Genomic DNA, 18129 nt, shown 5'->3' on the forward strand with positions numbered 1-18129 from the left:
GGTAAGCCATTCTTTTCCTTTGTATTCTATATTCGGGTTGATCACTTCAGCTGGTACAATCCATAATGGTTTCTCTTGATCAATAAACTTTTTGTAGTTTAGCCAGGTTAAAAATAAATTTCTTCTCAAATAATGATGCTGGAACATTGCATCCATTTTGTGTTTGTTGTACCACAAATATGCATGCCATCCAAAAAGCTTATTATATCCTTCCAGTGTTAACAATTTCTGATTGGTTAAAGACACCCATTCTTTTAATCATACTAAACATATCGCTTCATGATATAGTCGAAGATAAGGTAGCTGCATTCCTCCTCTTTCCTTAGTGTCACAGAGCGCTTTCATTTTAACTCTAGGTTTCCTTCCTGCCCACACAAATTCCTCTTGGCTCAATGCAGCTTCCCCCTTCTTCTCGGCAAGCTTCTGGTAGGATTCAGCTCATTATACTGTGTGTTTTTCTTCCCTACTAATGTATGGTGTGAGGTGGAACAGGTGGCATACACATGTTCTAAATAAACAAATAAATAAATAAATAACAAATGCTTAGCAATTGGCAAAGCCTACCATTATTGATTTAGAATGGCCTTTCCAACTCTTTTTTACAATTTTGGAGAATCTGCAGTATGATAAAGAAAGAAGCAGCATGCAAAGAAATGCAAGCCTGGAGGGCTTCATATATTCCTGCACACGTGGCAGCCGTTTTCCCCAACAAATTTCTTGTGGTGGCCAATTCCTCCCATCGCCACCAGGGAGCTTTTTAAAAAAAAAACTGGCAGTTGAATATTGCTATATTGATATAAAATGGAACAATATGTGTAAGGTTCTCTGAATTCCCGGCATTCATTTTTTTAAAAAAGCAAGTCTCAATCCCTTTTTGTTGTGGCGATACCTCTGCAATTGAAAGGGGTGAGAGACTTTTTAAAAAATGAATACTGGGAATTAGAACTTGTTACTCATATTGTTATAACATCGTATCAATATGGCAATAGTCAACTGCTTTTTAAAAAACGGAAAAAGCCCAGTGGCCTGGTGGAGGGGGATGGCCAGTGCTGGGGTACTAGGGCAAGGAAACCTATCACATGGAAGCCCCATTACCATTGTGCCGTATGTGCAGACACACCAGAAACAGAGAAGCTACAAAAGCCCATCACCATGTAGAAACCACCACAGCGACAGACAGATAGCATGAAACACAATGCTGTTGTATAAAGGGCACTTTCTAACAATTGTGAGAAATGTGAAACTGTGGAATTGTATATACTTTTCAAGTAAGGTTTATTCAACATTTCGAGAACATATTTTGACGGTCACCATTCTCATTAAAATAATGCATTTAATCATTTGTGAACCTTAAAACAGACTTTTAATTTGAGCTTGCCTCATCACAGACGACAAGCAACAATTACCTGAAGGAGATGGAGCCACCATATTACAACTAAAACGGCTATCCGTATCCAGGACAGAATTGTGTACAAAGCTTCCTTACAGCACTTCCCTGTGTAATACAGAGGAACACTATTAAAGCTGCATATGCAGCTCTTATTCTCATTTCTATCTTTAAAGAGATACTGGTTCTAAAGCCAAAAAAAGGGACAGATTCCACCAAGGAGTCTGCCTGTGTGGTTTTCTCTCTGCTGGCAGCTCTGCTTCAGCGTCATACATATAAAGAGCCACATTCCCAAACAAATAAAACTGAAATACAGTTGATTCTCTGTGAGAAAGAAGACCTGCCTCTGGGACCGCAATGGCGCTGATGATGGCTGGGCAAGTAGCCAAAGTGACACACACAGTCCCTGGGGAGAGGATTTGGTCGTGTATCAGATAGTAATTCAATAGCAGCAATAGCTAGATGAGGCCTCACGGTCTGCTTTTCTAAATCAAGGAAAGGGTGGGGGTGGGGCAATACTTGGCTAAAGTGCCAGTAAAAACTGGGACAAAGAGGAAACTCCCCTCAGGTAGCTCATGTTGTTTTTGGACTCAACCATGCAAGCTACGTATTTTTTACACTATGATAAACATGTGCTTTCAAGAACATTACATTTGGAATGCTCTTGCATATTAAGTCCCAAAAGGATGAGAAGCAAAAATACTATTTTATTGGAACAATTTATGTTGCTGAAAGCAAGCAACTTTTCAAGCTAAGGGAGCTGAACGAACCCCCTGCTGCAGTCAGTGAATGAAGCCTCTTATCCTGTAATAAAAGGCAATTAAAATGCAAGGCCTACTGCAGCTTAACCAATTGCTTTTCCTCCGGGTGTGGCTATTTAGGTGGGGATCTGGGAAAAGGCATGGGTGGAAAACAATGAATTAGGGAGGAAAACTGGTCAGGAAGGAAGGCATGAATTGAGGGCGGGGGAGGCATTGATCAGCATTGCTTGTACTTTGAAAAAGCAAAGTGTTGAAAAGCAAAGAGACTGGGGGGTGGGGAGTCATGGAAACAAAGACAGAAAATAAGGATGTGGGAAAACAGAAGAGTTTAACACCAACAGCAAGCAATTACAGAAACATCTCTACTTATTTCTCATTCCTCTCCTTACAGATAACTCCAGGCAAGGTGCCCACTGCCTACAACGGTAGAAAGAAAATGCCACACATACTACTCATGGTCTACAGTACTTCTGATCAGACATGTCCCTTAAAAAATCACCTACTGCCCAACACACACAAAAGAGGCTGCCTTTCCAAGAGCTCCTGAAATGGCATTTTCCATTCACAATAAAACAGAAGTGCAGTAATTACGAAGGATGATTCAGACAGAAAGGGGACAACAGAGGATTTTAAAAGAAAAACAGGGAAAATGAGCTACGAGAAGGGGAAAGAGATGCATGGAGAAGGTGGCTGTTCAAATACAAATTTTACAGAGGAGCCAAAGAACTGCAGATGGTTCATAATACCAGATGGGAACTTGGTGGGGTATGTTTCTGGAAGCAAGGATGGGGAGAGAATATGCATCAAAAGCTAACAGAAGACAGTATTTCAACTGGAATGAGAAAATGTTACTTTCATTGACAGTACAAGAGGATATAAAAAAGAAAAAACAAATTTACTGGACAATGAATATGTTCAAGAGATGCTTGACTTTCACAGTAAAGTGACTTGGAAGAGTTTTTAGCATCATAAAAGTAGAGAAAAACTACTGTTGCTGAAAGAAGGTATTCAGATACTACAATGAAAAGTATCTGAAATTTACATAAAGGAAATCGGAAACAAGGAAGGCAGGGGTGGGGGAGGAGAATATCAGTCTTTTCTAGCAGTTGAAAGTTTGCCTTCTTGTTTGTTTCCCCCCAAATCTCAATTAACAAACAAATCAAGGTATTTTCACATGAAAGATGTTGGTACTTCAAATCTATCTTGGCTAATAAACCGGAAACCATAAATGAACAGAATGAATATGGAAGTTGGTCTTCAGCTATGCAAATTATTTTCAGGGGTAATATTATCCCTGTTAAGTCTACAGCAGCAAAAAGAATACGATTATATGGCAGCAGGACTTAGTGATCAAGATGTGTGCATTGTCTTCAGTTTGGTGTTTTTCACTCTGCCTCCACCCCTAAACTTAGGGTGCATTCAAACCCAAGTTTTCATTGCCCTTGATTAAGCTTCAATTTACTGTGATGTTCCAATACTAATGCTTCAGCATTAGTATTTGTTCCTCATCCCACTCCTAAAAAAGATAGAGAAGCAGGAGAAGAAGTGTGCAATCACAGCAACAACTTATGACCACACACGATGCAATCTTCTAGTTAAGAGGATAGAATCATAGAATAGAATCATAGAGTTGGAAGGGGCCATACAGACCATCTCGTCCAACCCCCTGCCCAGTGCAGGATCAGCCTAAAGCATCTCTGACAAGTATTCATCCAGCCTCTTCTTGAAAACTGCCAGAGAAGGGGAGCTCACCACCTCCCTAGGCAGCTGATTCCACTTTTGAACTACTCTGACCGTGAAAAAGTTTTTCCTAATATCCAGCCGGTACCTTGATGCATGTAATTTAAGCCCATTGCTTCGCGTCCTACCCGCTGCTGCCAACTGGAACAGCTCCTTGCCCTCCTCCAAATGACAGCCTTTCAAATATTTAAAGAGAGCAATCATGTCCCCCCTCAACCTCCTCTTCTCCAAACTAAACATTCCCAAGGCCCTTAGCCTTTCATCGTAGGGCTTAGTCTCCAGACCCCTGATCATCCTCATTGCTCTCCTCTGCACCCTCTCGATTTTGGCCACATCCTTTTTGAAGTGAGGCCTCCAGAACTGCACACAATACTCCAGGTGTGGCCTGACCAAGGCAGTATAGAGAGGGGCTATGACCTCCTGCAATTTCGACGCTATGGCCCCTTTGATACAACCCAAGATTGAATTAGTCTTTTTTGCCACCGCATCACACTGACTGCTTATATTTAGTTTACAGTCCACTCTTACCCCAAGATCCCTTCCGCATATACTACTGCCCAGAAGTGTACCCCCCATCCAGTATTTGTGCTTCCCATTTTTGTGGCCCAGATGTAATACTGTGCACTTGTCTTTGCTGAATTGCATCCTATTCACAGCTGCCCACTTCTCCAGAGTATTCAGGTCTTGTTGAACTTTAATTTTATCTTCTTGGGTGTTTGCTACTCCTCCCAATTTGGTATCATCAGCAAATTTAATGAGCAGCCCTTCCACTCCTTCATCCAGATCATTGATAAAAATATTGAAAAGTACCGGGCCCAAAACCGAGCCCTGCGGCACCCCACTGGACACCTCCCTCCAATCTGATGAAATGCCGTTGACCACCACTCTTTGAGTGCGGTCCTCTAACCAGTTCCCTATCCACCGAACTGTCCTATAGTCCACTCCACAGTCTTCCAGTTTGCCCATCAGAATGTCATGGGGGACCTTATTAAAAGCTTTACTGAAATCCAGATAAATCACGTCAACAGAGTTCCCCCGTTCCAGTAAGCTGGTCACTCGATCAAAGAAGGAAATCAGGTTGGTCTGGCAAGATCTGTTAGGAACAAAACCATGCTGACTTCCCCGAATCACTGAGCGGTCCTTCAGATGCTTACAGATTGATCCCTTTAAAATCTGTTCTAATATCTTCCCAGCAACAGAAGTCAGGCTGACCGGCCTGTAGAAGGTCATCCTTCTTCCCTTTCTTAAAGATTGGGATAACATTTGCTCTTCTCCAATCTTGTGGCACATCCCCAGTCCTCCAGGAGGCCTTGAAGATGATGGACAGGGGTTCTGCAAGTTCTCTAGAAAGTTCTTTCAGAACTCTTGGGTGCACCCCATCCGGCCCAGGGGATTTGTATTCATCCAATGCAGCCAGATGCCTCTCCACAACCTCTCTGTCAATGTCATGATGTCTAAATGCAGCCTTTCAATGCATTCTGTGCTCCAATCCAAACACTAATAATCATTTCCATGGGTGAATGTGCAAAAATCCTTGCACTGCGTATAGTGTGCCAATCTGTAGTCCAGAATAAAAGTCTCACACTGACATTAGAAGAGAAATAGAGCAACTCTGACTTCCTTCTTAAGCCACACATGAGATGCATTTTGTAGGAAATTAGTAACCCTATCTGTATCTGGGATGTTGGCTTCTGGGGAAGAAGGCAACGCCTACCTTAAGATAAAGGTTGCCAGGTCCCCTTACCCACCAGGTGGGAGGTAGGAGACCTGGCACTTACCTGAGTGCTTCCTTCACATGCACACAAAGTGCACGCACGCACTCCTGAACTGTGCAATGATATCACTTCTAAGAAGTGACATTATTGCGCAGGCTATGTGCTCGTTCCCGCACCTTTTCTCCCGCTGGCCAGGTAAGCGGGGGCAGGGTTGGAGGGTGGGAGCACAGGATTCCCCATCCCAGCGGGGGACTGGCAACCCTACTTAGGATCCTACCACTGTGGTGTAGTAGTCAGACTAATATTCTCAGGTTCAAATCCCAACTCTGCCATGGAAACTTGCTGGGAACCTTAGGCCAATCATATACTCTCATTTTATCCCCAAAAGGTTATGAAGATAAAATGGAGAAGAGATGTTATAAGGTAGCTTGGGTCCCCATTGGGGGAGGGAGGGAGGACAGACAGACAGACAGACAGACAGACAGACAGACTCACTCACTCATTCACTCTACCCTGTCCAATGAGCAGGGAATCTACAAAATTTATAATCAACAATTTTTATTTTTTATTTATATTATTTATAGTCTGCCTTTCTCACTGAGACTCAAGGCAGATTATACAATGTCAGTAAATATGATCAATGGCTCAGACATTTAATAACGATGTAACAGGGTATGGATTACAGAACAATTAATTGAATAATTACTGTTGCCGTTTTACTAACTTGGTTGCCACTCCATGTATATGTGCATATATGTGTACATGCAAGCACACAAAGACACTTTCTCAGTGCATACAATGTAGCAGGTTGTTGTCTACCTGCCCCAACTAATCCTTTGATCTGCAAAGCACCACAGATATATTCCCTTTTTCTTGAGGTTATGTAACAATTCAAGCAATTGCTTTTTGCTATTCCTGGTAAACAGTTCTATAAACATAAGTTTGTGGGACTATGCAATGTCTAGTGTACAAGAAAAGAAGCTCCTACAGGAGGCAACATATGAAAAAGCCGGTCAGACAGGGATGCAAAATGTCATTTCCTTGCTTGTCCCCAGAATTCAATACTTAGTCTTCCTTCCTGCTTCATCTCAGTTCTTTGAAATTTCTTCTTCCCATCAGTAATATAGTTAGGTTGCTTACCTAGTTCTCTTTCTATCCAGCAATGCTAGTTCTTAAATAAATTACTTTGCTTTCTTTAATTGACTCAGCTTCTTTGCACACAACTAGCCACACTGCCCAACAAGCCTTGAAGCAGGAGGCCATTCATGTTTGTTTGGGATTCTGAATATTTAACTGTACTGACAGTTTTCCAGCTTCCTCCCTCTACTTTTTAAGTCAGCTTGGTTGCACTGCTTGACACAGCTCTATGGCTGTCTACGCAGGGTATCTGGTATCCACTGGGTCTCATGTTCCAAATAAATCATAGATGGGTTAGAATTTTTGCATTTCTGGAATGCTCCCTGTCAAATGATTAACTCTAGCTGAAAAGGCTGATATTCTTATCCACTCCTCAGTCTACCTGAATCACATGACTTAATGAACCAGTTTTCTAGTGAACAGAGGAGTTAAGAGTCAGAGATGTGCATCTGTTTCTTGCCTACCTAAAAAATGCTTTTGTCATTCTTCTGGTTTGGATTATTTGTTCTAGCAGAGGCTGCACATTCCTCATCTTGTTATGGCGCACATTGCTTGAAAGGGGAATGTGGACGTCTTTCTGCTCAGATTCATTAACTCTCAAGGAATCCAATTTGCTGAGGTAACATAGCTGGCATTGGACTAAACTTAAGAACACTCTCCTTTTCTTTCTGTTGCAAGCATATATAATGGCAATTGTAACATGCTGGAGGAGCTGACATGATACACTGCCTCACGTGACTGTACCACCTCAATCTCATAATGAAAAATGCTTTTTGGAAAGCAACTCAACTCCAGATTACAACCTCAAAAAGGTTAATATTGAACCCAACTCTCCAATGTAAGTTTTAATTAAGGGCGTTAATTTTGGAGGGAGGAGCATTTTCAAATTAACCAAGCCTCCCATATGAAAGGGAGGGAGTTGCAGGCAAGATTGGCTCCCTGTCCCTCTCACCGCCACCAGCACACTTTGCTCCTGAGTGCAAGGGAGCAAGGGGAGCATGCTTCCTCTCGCTACTGCCAACGCACTCCCCTTGCTCCCCTAAAGGCACTCGGGAGCCGAGCGTGCTGGCAACGGTGAGAGGGAGCCGAGCAGACTAGATGAGACGCCTAGAGAAAAAAACTCTGCCAGGGAGAGGGGGATTCTCCCTCTTCTTCCTGACAGAGGTTCTGCCACTTCATTTCCCATGGAGACTTGCAGGAACCTGACACATGTCCTCCAGGTATCAAGTGTCTGTTCTAGTTTGGCTCTGTGGGTCAATTACATCAGAACACTGTACTAATCTTTATATGTCAGAATTTAGCCCTAGGAACCAAGAGCACCAAGAACCAAGCATCTTTTGTATGGGCCAGTACCGTATCACTTCCTCCAAGAATTCTGTAGAATACTGAATCTGTGAATACCACAGAGGAGGAAACTGCACATAAAAATATTTAAGCAGAGTGCTACTACCAAAGGAGACAGTCTTACCAAAAGGGCTTCTTTTTATATGTAAGTGATGTGCTGGAATGTATTATTTTAAGCATTAATATCATTTTGTTGTATGGAGGCAGCACAGGCTGAATTACATTTGGGAAGAGTTTCAGAATGAATCACACTCTGGGTTGTCTGAGCTTAAGTGCTAGGATGTGGCAGCCTCTTAGTTGTAGTCAAGAAGACACTTTTATGGATTGAAAAAGCAGATGCAATTCAGCCATGATGAAGCCTGTTTCTTTCCAATGCACTCAAGGTCAGCAGGAATGCTGCTCCTAATTCAGCCACAAACCCTTTTGTGACTTATTGGGGCTGGAACGACTATCAGGCATCATTTATTTCCTAAGGATCCTGATAAACAAAGACAGGAAGACGAAGGCAAGCCAGAGCCTGGAACTGTGCAATGATGTTAGTTTCAGTGAGGTTTTAATACATACACACATACTATATGGGCTAGACTACATAGTGTGGTGATGACCCAGGGGTCAGAATGCAGGTCATGCTAAACAGCTATAAAACTGAAAAATGAAGGGGCAAGAACTAGTGTGGTGTAGTGTCAGACTAGGATCTGGGAGAACCAAGTTTCACTCTGCCATGGAAGCTCACTGGGTAACGTCGGGGCAGCCACCCTCTCAGCCTAACTTACCTCACAGAGTTGGTGAAAGGACACAGTGGAGGAAAGAAGAATTATGTAAGCAGCTTTGGATGCCCATTGGGGAGAAAAGTGGGGTATAAATGAAGTAAATAAACTGCAAGACAAAACGGGGGTACAGAACCCTTTCTCTGCCCATTACTACAACTCCCTCCCAGGCAGCTCCAAGACCATACCAACTATGACGAAAACTATGATGGGAGATGGAAATGGATTGTGTAGGAAGGTGGCATCTAGGAAAATTGTTCAGCATTGCCTTTCTTCTCTGCTGTAAAACTGCCCAATTCTATACAGCTGTCCAGTACAACCAACTTTCTAAGACACTGGCCTATAGCCATAACATAGTATGGCTGTGAGCAATAGATGTAAAAATGGTCCATTTTAATACTGGCAAGAGAGTTTTCTAAGTGTTTATAGCTTGCCACAGGCAAGTGCCACCTGCTGTGCGTAATTCCCACTACAGCCTGATAGCAACTACACGACACAGTTGTTCTCATAGCCATTGTCAGAACCAAAAATACCAGCCAACTCTACTGCCAGGAAGAAATTTAGTATCATCTGCCCCAACATATCATAACGCTTGTTAGGCTTGTTGTTTACCAGCTGGCTTAATCAATTTATGCTTGATTCATGTTCTAGCCTTATCCCTTATGAACACACATATTTCTTGTGGCTTCACGATGCCCTCAGGTACTTTATATGTAAAGTGATATTAGTTGTCCTCACCTGAAATTCAAAAAGGTAACAGCTTGTTCAAGAGATTGGTTCTCTTCAAATAGCTAAATGGAAACAGAAACGTAATGCAGGAAAACACTAACTTAATGTAATTGCTACCAAGTAAGGGAAGTGAATACTATTATGGATTTTTTTATAGCTCAACAATGAAAAGGCAAGAAAGCAACACTAAAATTAGAATTATAAGGGAAAAAATGGTCAGGGGGGCACGAATATGCATTCATCAGCCTCAATTAATTCAACTTTGCAGTTGGCCAATAACAGGACAAGTAATTATTTCCAAGTAAAAATCCTGCCAGGCCCTCTGCTCAAGCCATGATGTGACAAATAGGTATATATAGGCCAGATGGCTGGCAAGAACTTTCTGGTCTGCTAAATAGTCTGCACATCTCTGATAAGTCGGCAGAACTATTTCAGTTTCTAACAGAACACTAGGACTATCACAGTTCACCTCATAAACAGACTGAGATGTAACCCACTTAACTTCAAATTGCCTTTTTTCTCCTCTTCAAAAAGACCAAAGTCAGCCAAGGCTACCAGTAGCTAGTATGTAGTCATAGGACCAGCATATTAGGACTCTTGTGTACTCTGAAAAGCTTGTAAATGATACAGTTTTGAAAATATTTCCTTGGAAGTAAATTCAGTAGTGCTTACTTTCAAGTAAGTATACAGAGGACAGCTGTTCAACTTGCTATTCATCCAAGTTATGACTGAAATCTTGTCTACAACAATTCTTGTGTATAACAAATTCCTTTTGATAAAGCAACTAGGATTTACTGTAAGTACTAATTATATTTAAATAAAATACCAGCTGCATTTTGCAGTATATCCAAGTACATATTTGTGTTATAGCCATTCGATGGAAACTGAAATATAAAGAGCAATCTTGTTCATGGTTTTCCCTAACCAGCATATCACATTCTGAACAATGAAAAGGGTATGAGAGGGTGTTTCCAATTGAAGACAGCAAATACTGCAGGGTGTTGTTAATTCATTCCCCTTTACTCCTTTAATGTTAATAGAAATGTAGCACCCCCTAGTGTTTTCTTGTTCTGAAGATAGAAAAAATTCATTGAAGAACATGGACTGTACTGTTTACAAGTCCTAAAGTAACAGTTCAAAGCAGAATTGTACACATACACTTAGCAAAAACTAATTCATAACATTTTTTTTGTGTAAGAACATATTCTTGAAGCCAAGAACCACTTTTCAAAACTTGGTGGTGTAAAATGCTTTCTATAAAACCTAGGAAAGCTCCCACCAGAAACTGTGATCAGTCAAGCACTGCTTCAGGGCAAACCCATATAGCTGCACTTCAACCTCCCCACACAAATTTTACATAGAGTTTAGCTAAGAGAATAGAAAAAGGGCCACAAAACATATCTTTGTTGTACTAGCAGACAGACAGGAAGTAATTGATTTCCCAAAGTGAACTATAATAGATGAAATATGCTTAGCTACCATTGCTATTGAATGTTTATTTAGTGTCAAAAGGCACTAGGTGGATTTCAGTGTATACAAAGATATTCATGTCACTGCTCAGAGGGCTTATAGTGTGAATGGGAGGGATTAAACAGGGAACAAGGGGAACTCAAGATCTGACCAACAATTAAGCAAGGGTCAGGAAAGGGGCAATAGAAGATGTAGTAAGGGAGGTCTTGATGGTTCAAAAAAAGGAGTGAAGCTTGAGGAGGTATTTCAGACAGAAGTGGGAACAGACATAAAGGTGCCAAAAGCAGATATGCTTATATAGGAAAAAGAAAAAGCTGCATAGAGAGATGTGGAAGAAGATGTAATAGGGGTAAAGACCTCTGACAGAGAGCCTTATGGCCAAGTGATAGATGGATTTCATTATCTGGAAATTCCAGGGTGAAATGCGCATGCCTGTCCTATTTCTTGCACCACACTCCATTAAAATTCCTTCACATTCGAACCTGGTAATTAGTCCTTCACCCCAAGACAAAGAAATATAGCCCAAGGAGCAAGAAATATGGCCCATGGAGCAATCAGTTCAAATTAGGCTCATATCACACTTTAAACTGGAAGTAATGGTCCTGCACATCTACATTTATTGAGTTCCATGTATTGGAGGGAGGAATACCCATGTTGTCAGAAGAGGGGAAGCCATGCTGTTGGTAGGTTACAGACATATTGTTCTGCATAAAGGATATATATAGTTCCTAGTCTGAAGTAAAGTATGGAGAAGCTTCTTGCGAGTTTCCCTAGAGAGAGAGTATACCTCAAAGTAAAAAATTTGAAGAGCAGAACCACACTTGGCCTTGCGGACTCTCAGTTTCTTTCCTGTGCAAGTGCCACCTTTGCAGGTTGAACTCTGATGATTCAGTCACAAAATGCAAAGGCAGTAAGGATGGGAACTGTGCCAGTGATGTCATAGGCCCTATCTGAAAGAGACCCGCAACTCTTGCACAACCATCTTTCAAACTGCAGTGCTCCAGAAACTGAAGGACTGCATTTCTGCAATAGCAGTATATTGGAGTAATTAGAACATATGGTAACTTCAAAAGAAAAGTGCTTTTTTGAACAAAGATGTCTGGATCTTTGTTACAAGAAATAAGAAGCTGCTTGTCAAAAAAACGCAATCATCAGGAAAAAGCTTTAGCTTGACCCACAGAAGAAGCAAAGTACTGTCTGTAACACACACGCTTCTAGGGGAAATATGGGTCTGGACTAGGGTTGCCGTTTCCCCAGTGGGGATGGGGGATGCCCTGCTCCCACCCTCCACCCCTCCCGCCACCACTCACCTGGTCAGCAGGGGGGAAAGGCAGGGGAACAGGCCTGCCAGGCACGCTCCTGGAGTGCAGTGATGATGTTGCTCCCAGAAATGATGTCACTGCACTGCCTTGGGAGTGCTTCTGCATTTTGCACTGGGCTGATTTAAGCTCCAAACATTTGGAGGCCAAATCGAGATCCCAGGGCTACGCAATGATGTCATTTCCCAGAATTGACATCATCACACCACCCTAGGCCCCAAACAGGCCTCCCATGCCACCCAGGAAGGCCTATTTGGGACCCAAAGCAGCCCAGTGTGAAGAGCACATGCATGTTCCTGGGGCTGCGCAATGATGTCACTTCCAGGAAATGTTGTCATCATGCTGCCCTGGGAGTGCTTCCATGCTTCACACTAGGTACGAAGCACATGCACACTCCCAGGGCAGCGCGATGACATCATTTCCCAGAAGTGACATAATAGCGCAGCCTAGGGGCCGTGTGTGTGCAAAGCACACATACAAATAGAAAGCTGAAAGGTGAGTGCTGGGTCTCCCCTCTCCTGCCGGAACGGTAAGGGGATATGACCCCCATGAATGATAGTATCGGTGTGAATAATATAAGCAAGGTGTGCTTGAATCATTACACACCTTGGGGACAACACTACACACAGCAGCCCACCAAAAGACTATCAGTTTGTCTAAAGCAAGATTACAAGCACACCTCATCCTATACGTCCCAGAGGGTAAGTATTGTGAGCTGTTCTACTTGAAATTCTTCATTCATATTTATTTATATTTATTCTATATGTATTGTATTTGAAAGTTGATGCATTTTGAGTATATTGCATATGAAATTCACTATATGAGCACTTTGCACTTTATAAAGCAGAAATTAAGGATTTTTATATTGGTTTTACTGGGTTGATTGTATCCCACAAGGGACCATGAGTCCATTTTAGCTGTGGGTAAGGGGATCTAGCGACCCTAGACTGGACAGATGAATGTGCCTCTAATTACTGGAAAAGGAGCCAGACTAGACTTACTTCCAAGAAGCCATGCTTGGAAAACAGCAAAGTGAATGACAGAATTCAGTTGACAAGTAGGCCCCAGAATACAGTTCACCACAGGATCCTCTCATTGTTTAATTCAGACATGCATTTTATTTACAGAATGAAAAAAGAATTGGTTAATCAAGAAATATACCATCTATTTTGTTAATATATTTATAACCCACATTCTTAGTTTAAAAACTCCTAAGGTGTTAGTAATGAACATACATCTTTTTACTTAAACTTTTAAAACTTTTTTAACGATTTCCTTAAATGCTTCATTTTTTTTTAATCAACGAAAAAGATTGCAGGCCATTTAGAAAAATAAAGTGATCAAATTTCTCCTGCAAGAAGAGCCAGCTAGAAGCTTATATCCATTCTCATTGCCTGTACTGAATTATCACTAATCAAAAAACTAACTTGTGAAGAAATAAATTTTCTTATTAGGCACTCTCTCACAAATCTTATGTCCATGTTATTCTGCAGTAACTCAATAGGGGCAAATTCAGCATCTGCACTCAGAGTGAATTTGCTGACACAGCCAGTAAATATATGTTTATATATTTATTGTAAAGATCTTTCTCTTTTGTTTTCTTCAATAGCTGATGCTCTGTGGCAAGTAAAGGAACTCTGATGATCTAATCTAGAAAGAGGGCAGCAGGGAGTGGTTAGAAAGTGATACCCAACAATGGTCCTGTTGCAAGGATCTTCCCAGGTAAGTACCGAGAGGGAAGGAGTAAAAAAGAAATCTATGCATTTTAACTCAGTTGCTCCATCCATTATTTGTTTTGTGTTGAAGTTTGGGTTTTTGCTCTTTCCCACAGAATAAATTTAGTTGTATATTTTCTGTCCATCCAGATGTCTGCAATGAAAACACACGGCTACTGCAGACACAATGCTTTCTGATCTCCTAACAATGGAGACTGGGAGTATGCTGGAAGCTCCCACTTCTCCTTGTGCAATCTTGTATACTCCTCCCTTTCATCAATGCAAAATTCTCCATCCTTTGCATTTTCAGAGTTAACTACGGTTAGCAAAATATCACTGCAGGCTTAACTCTGTATCCAAGTCAAATCAAAAAATGAACAGAGGAAGGGAATTCTTGTGTAAGAGAAGGAGCATACAATCCTGGGCCAATCCTTATCTCCTAGCCATATTGTTACATATGCACTGAGCTTACCAACCAGTATGTCTTAGTCATCTCCACATATTTAGATTCCCCCCCCCCCATTTTTGAATGGCTTGGAACAGGACTTAACACTGTCAATCTCTTAACCACAGTTAAGAAATTGGGGATAGGATGTAGACCGACACACTCCTGCCCCTTGTGACTTGCTCTCTCCCTTTCCTTGTTGTCTTTAACCATGATTTAGCATTATTTCTCTACTGTAGCTAACCATGGATAACATCAAGTGGGTTCTCATCTTAAGAGGAGCTTCTTCTACTCTTCCCTATATGTGATAAAACATTTTACTCCTGAGTTACAGCCTGAACATAACTCTTGTTTCCTTACACAGGGCATCTACCCATCCAAGTCAGAAGGGATCAAACAGACAAGAATTTACAAAGAAAATACAGTAATTAAAGTTACACTTAGGATAAAAAAGACAATCATTTTCATTTCACTGTCACTTCTAGAAGCATATTACTGAATAATTATTTTTACACATCTTTTATAAAAAGACAAAATAATTATATTAAAACACCATGGACACAATGCAACGTAATAGTGTGCTGGCATGTGCATTAGACTGTAGCCAATCTATTTAGATCTATTTAAACACATAATCCACACACACCCCCGGCCGCTCGCAAAGGTTCTCTAAGATGAAAATCATGGAAATAGTTCCTTTCTTCAGAAATCAATACAATATATTAATTATACAGCCAGTAAAGCAAAACACACCTGACAATTTGAACAAAAACAGTTTGGTAAAGCAAATGCTTTACATGTAGAAGGTCAAACCCTGGCATTTCTATTTAAAACATCTCAAGTAGGAAGTGTAGGAAAGCCCTTTCAGGGCACGAGATCCTGAAAAACTCTCTGCCCATCAGAACAGAACACACTGGGCTAGATGGATCAGTGGTGTGCCTCAGTATAAGGCAGCACCTCACCAGTGATGGATCTCAGGCACAGTCCATTTCAACAGCAATGGGTCACCATCAAAAACATCAACAAATATGCAAATTATCTCATGAGTAGCCCCAGTGATAACAGTAGACTGTGATCACCCCATAGACATCTATTCCAGTCCTTTCCTCAAGGATCCATGCCCGGATGTTTACAAATCTCTTTTTCCCCTCCCTTGTAAGGTGAGTGATAAAAATGTCTATATGACTTTTCCCACATTGGTTATATACTCTGGGTTCAATGCTGTTGGGAAATGTTTACCCCCCTCTTTCCCATAGCACACTGCAATGCTATTCAGACACCTGGATTTTCCTTGATTTTTCCCAGATCTTTCCCAATTCTGCTTTGCTGCAAAGTCTGGGGAAAGATCGCAGCAAAGCCTTGGTAGCTGTCATGGGAATGAGGAAGTTTAGATTATCTTAGTCTTAGCCGTTCTTCCTTTCCCTGTCCCAGTAGAAGCCATTTCACTCCTGCCACCAGGGGCTTTTTGTTTTTTCAGTCTACTAAATATTGTTATAACGATGTGTATTTCTGATTCTCTGAATTTCCAGCTTTCATTTTTAAAAAGGGTAAGTCTATAGCCCCTTTTATTGTGGAGAAAAGCATTCCCTCTTATATCTCTGCAACAAAAGGGACTAGAGATTCAATTTTTTAAAAAAATGAAAGCTGGGAAATCAGCAAACCTGACAGACACATTGTTAGAACACTATTCAGTCAACACAACACTGTCCTCGTGTAAAAACACTTATAATAATTGTTAACTGTTAATGTTATGAGGAAACAAAGTGTCTCACAAAAGCTTATGCTTGAATAAATGGTGTTAGCCTTTACAGTGTGCCTAGATTTCCGATTTATTTGGGGCCTGTTTAAGAAACTGACACACTGGGTCATTTGCAAACTTCTGAATGCATACAACTACAACCTACAATATGCAACTGGTAGCTAGACATAAAATATTTTGACCCTACCTACTGCTAACCAACTGCCATCTCTCCAATCCTCTGATGGACAACATATTGACTACCAACTGCCACCCACCCAACACTACAGGAAGAAAGACTCTACATGGACACCTCTGATGGTTGGACTTTTGCCACCAAGCCCAAACTGATGTGATCAAGAAACATCATCTCCCACAACACAACCTCATCCATGCTGAAAGAAATGCTGTAAACAGCTCAGAAACAATCCAGGCATCCTCATTAAAGAAGATGACAAAGGAGGAACAGTTATCATCATGGATAAATCTTACTACATTCAGGAGGCTGAAAGACACTCTTTAATACTACTAACTGCAAATGACTAACTTCAGACCCTACTCAGAAATACCAAAGAGAACTAAACAGGATCTAAACAGGATTTTAAAGGAATAACCACATGCAGGAACAAATCTATATGGACTAGAGATGGGCAAGAACCAGGAAAATGCCATGAATTGCGGTTCGTGGTTTGCTACAATATGCTACAATAAAGTTGGTTAGTCTTAAAGGTGCCACTGGACTCTTTTTGATTTTGCTACTACAGACTAACACGGCTAACTCCTAACTCCTCTGGTTCGTGGTTTGTTGCATTTCACGAAAGACGAATTTTCATGAACTTGCCCTGGTTCATGAACCGGTTCGTTTGGTTCGTGAAAACGTCACTTCTGGGTTAGCAAATCATCACTTCTGGGTCAGCAGACGGTCATTTCTGTATTAGCAGAAAGCCCATCCCCCATTACCTAGGAAACTGATCGGCGCCAGGCTGTCTGCAGTGACAAACTGAAAAACAAACCAAATGAACGAGCCTAAACTTCATGGTGGTTTGTCAGAAATGGGCTCTGATGAACTGCCGGTTCATGAACCACAAACCGGCTCGGTTCGTGCTGAACTTTCATTCGTATTTCAGTTCGTGCCCATCTCTAATATGGACATACCACAAGAATCTCGACCAGGCACTTTCTATCTTCTGCCCAAAATACACAACCATAGCAACCCAGGACGTCCTATTGTCTCAGGCATCAAGTTCATCACTGTTGGGATGTCTGGATATATGGACTCCATCTTCAGGTCCTATGTCATCAACCCGCCCCCCAAAAAAATTATGTGCAGAATAACATAGCTCAAACCAGTTCAACACATCATTAATGACTTGCAGCCTATCCTGCACAATCATACTTTTCTTTCACAAGCATTGAAAGCCAAACCCTATCTTGCCCACAAACCACCCCCTAATCTTAAAAAACTTTTGATTCACAATAATGTACTTCCTAGATGCCAACTCTGTCCCCATATTCACTCCAACAACATAATCACCGAACCTAACAACACTAATTACATCATTTCAGGTTCATTTACTTGTTCATCTTCTAATGCTATCTAGTGCTATCTATGCTATCTAGTGTCAGCAATGTCCTTCCACTGTCTACATTAGACAAATAGGTCAGTCTCTGCGCAAAAGAATAAAAGGACATAAATCTGACATTAGGAATTACAACACAGAAAAACCCGTGGGAGAACATATTAATCTTCCAGGACATTCCATTGCTGACCTAAAAGTGGCTAATATAAAAAAAAGAAGCTTCAAAGGTAGATTACAGCATGAGACTGCTAAACTTGAGTTCATTCACAAGGTCAGAACAGT

General features: G+C 41.3%; 1 protein-coding gene across 1 annotated transcript in view; it reads right to left on the reverse strand.

Moving 5' to 3' along the window:
- ZMYND8 (zinc finger MYND-type containing 8) overlaps window positions 1-18129 on the reverse strand; it is a 118386-nt gene that overhangs the window by 99763 nt on the left and 494 nt on the right. The gene's annotated exons all lie outside the window — the stretch shown is intronic.

Source organism: Eublepharis macularius, chromosome 5, assembly GCF_028583425.1.
Source record: "Eublepharis macularius isolate TG4126 chromosome 5, MPM_Emac_v1.0, whole genome shotgun sequence".
Lineage (NCBI taxonomy): Eukaryota > Metazoa > Chordata > Lepidosauria > Squamata > Eublepharidae > Eublepharis > Eublepharis macularius.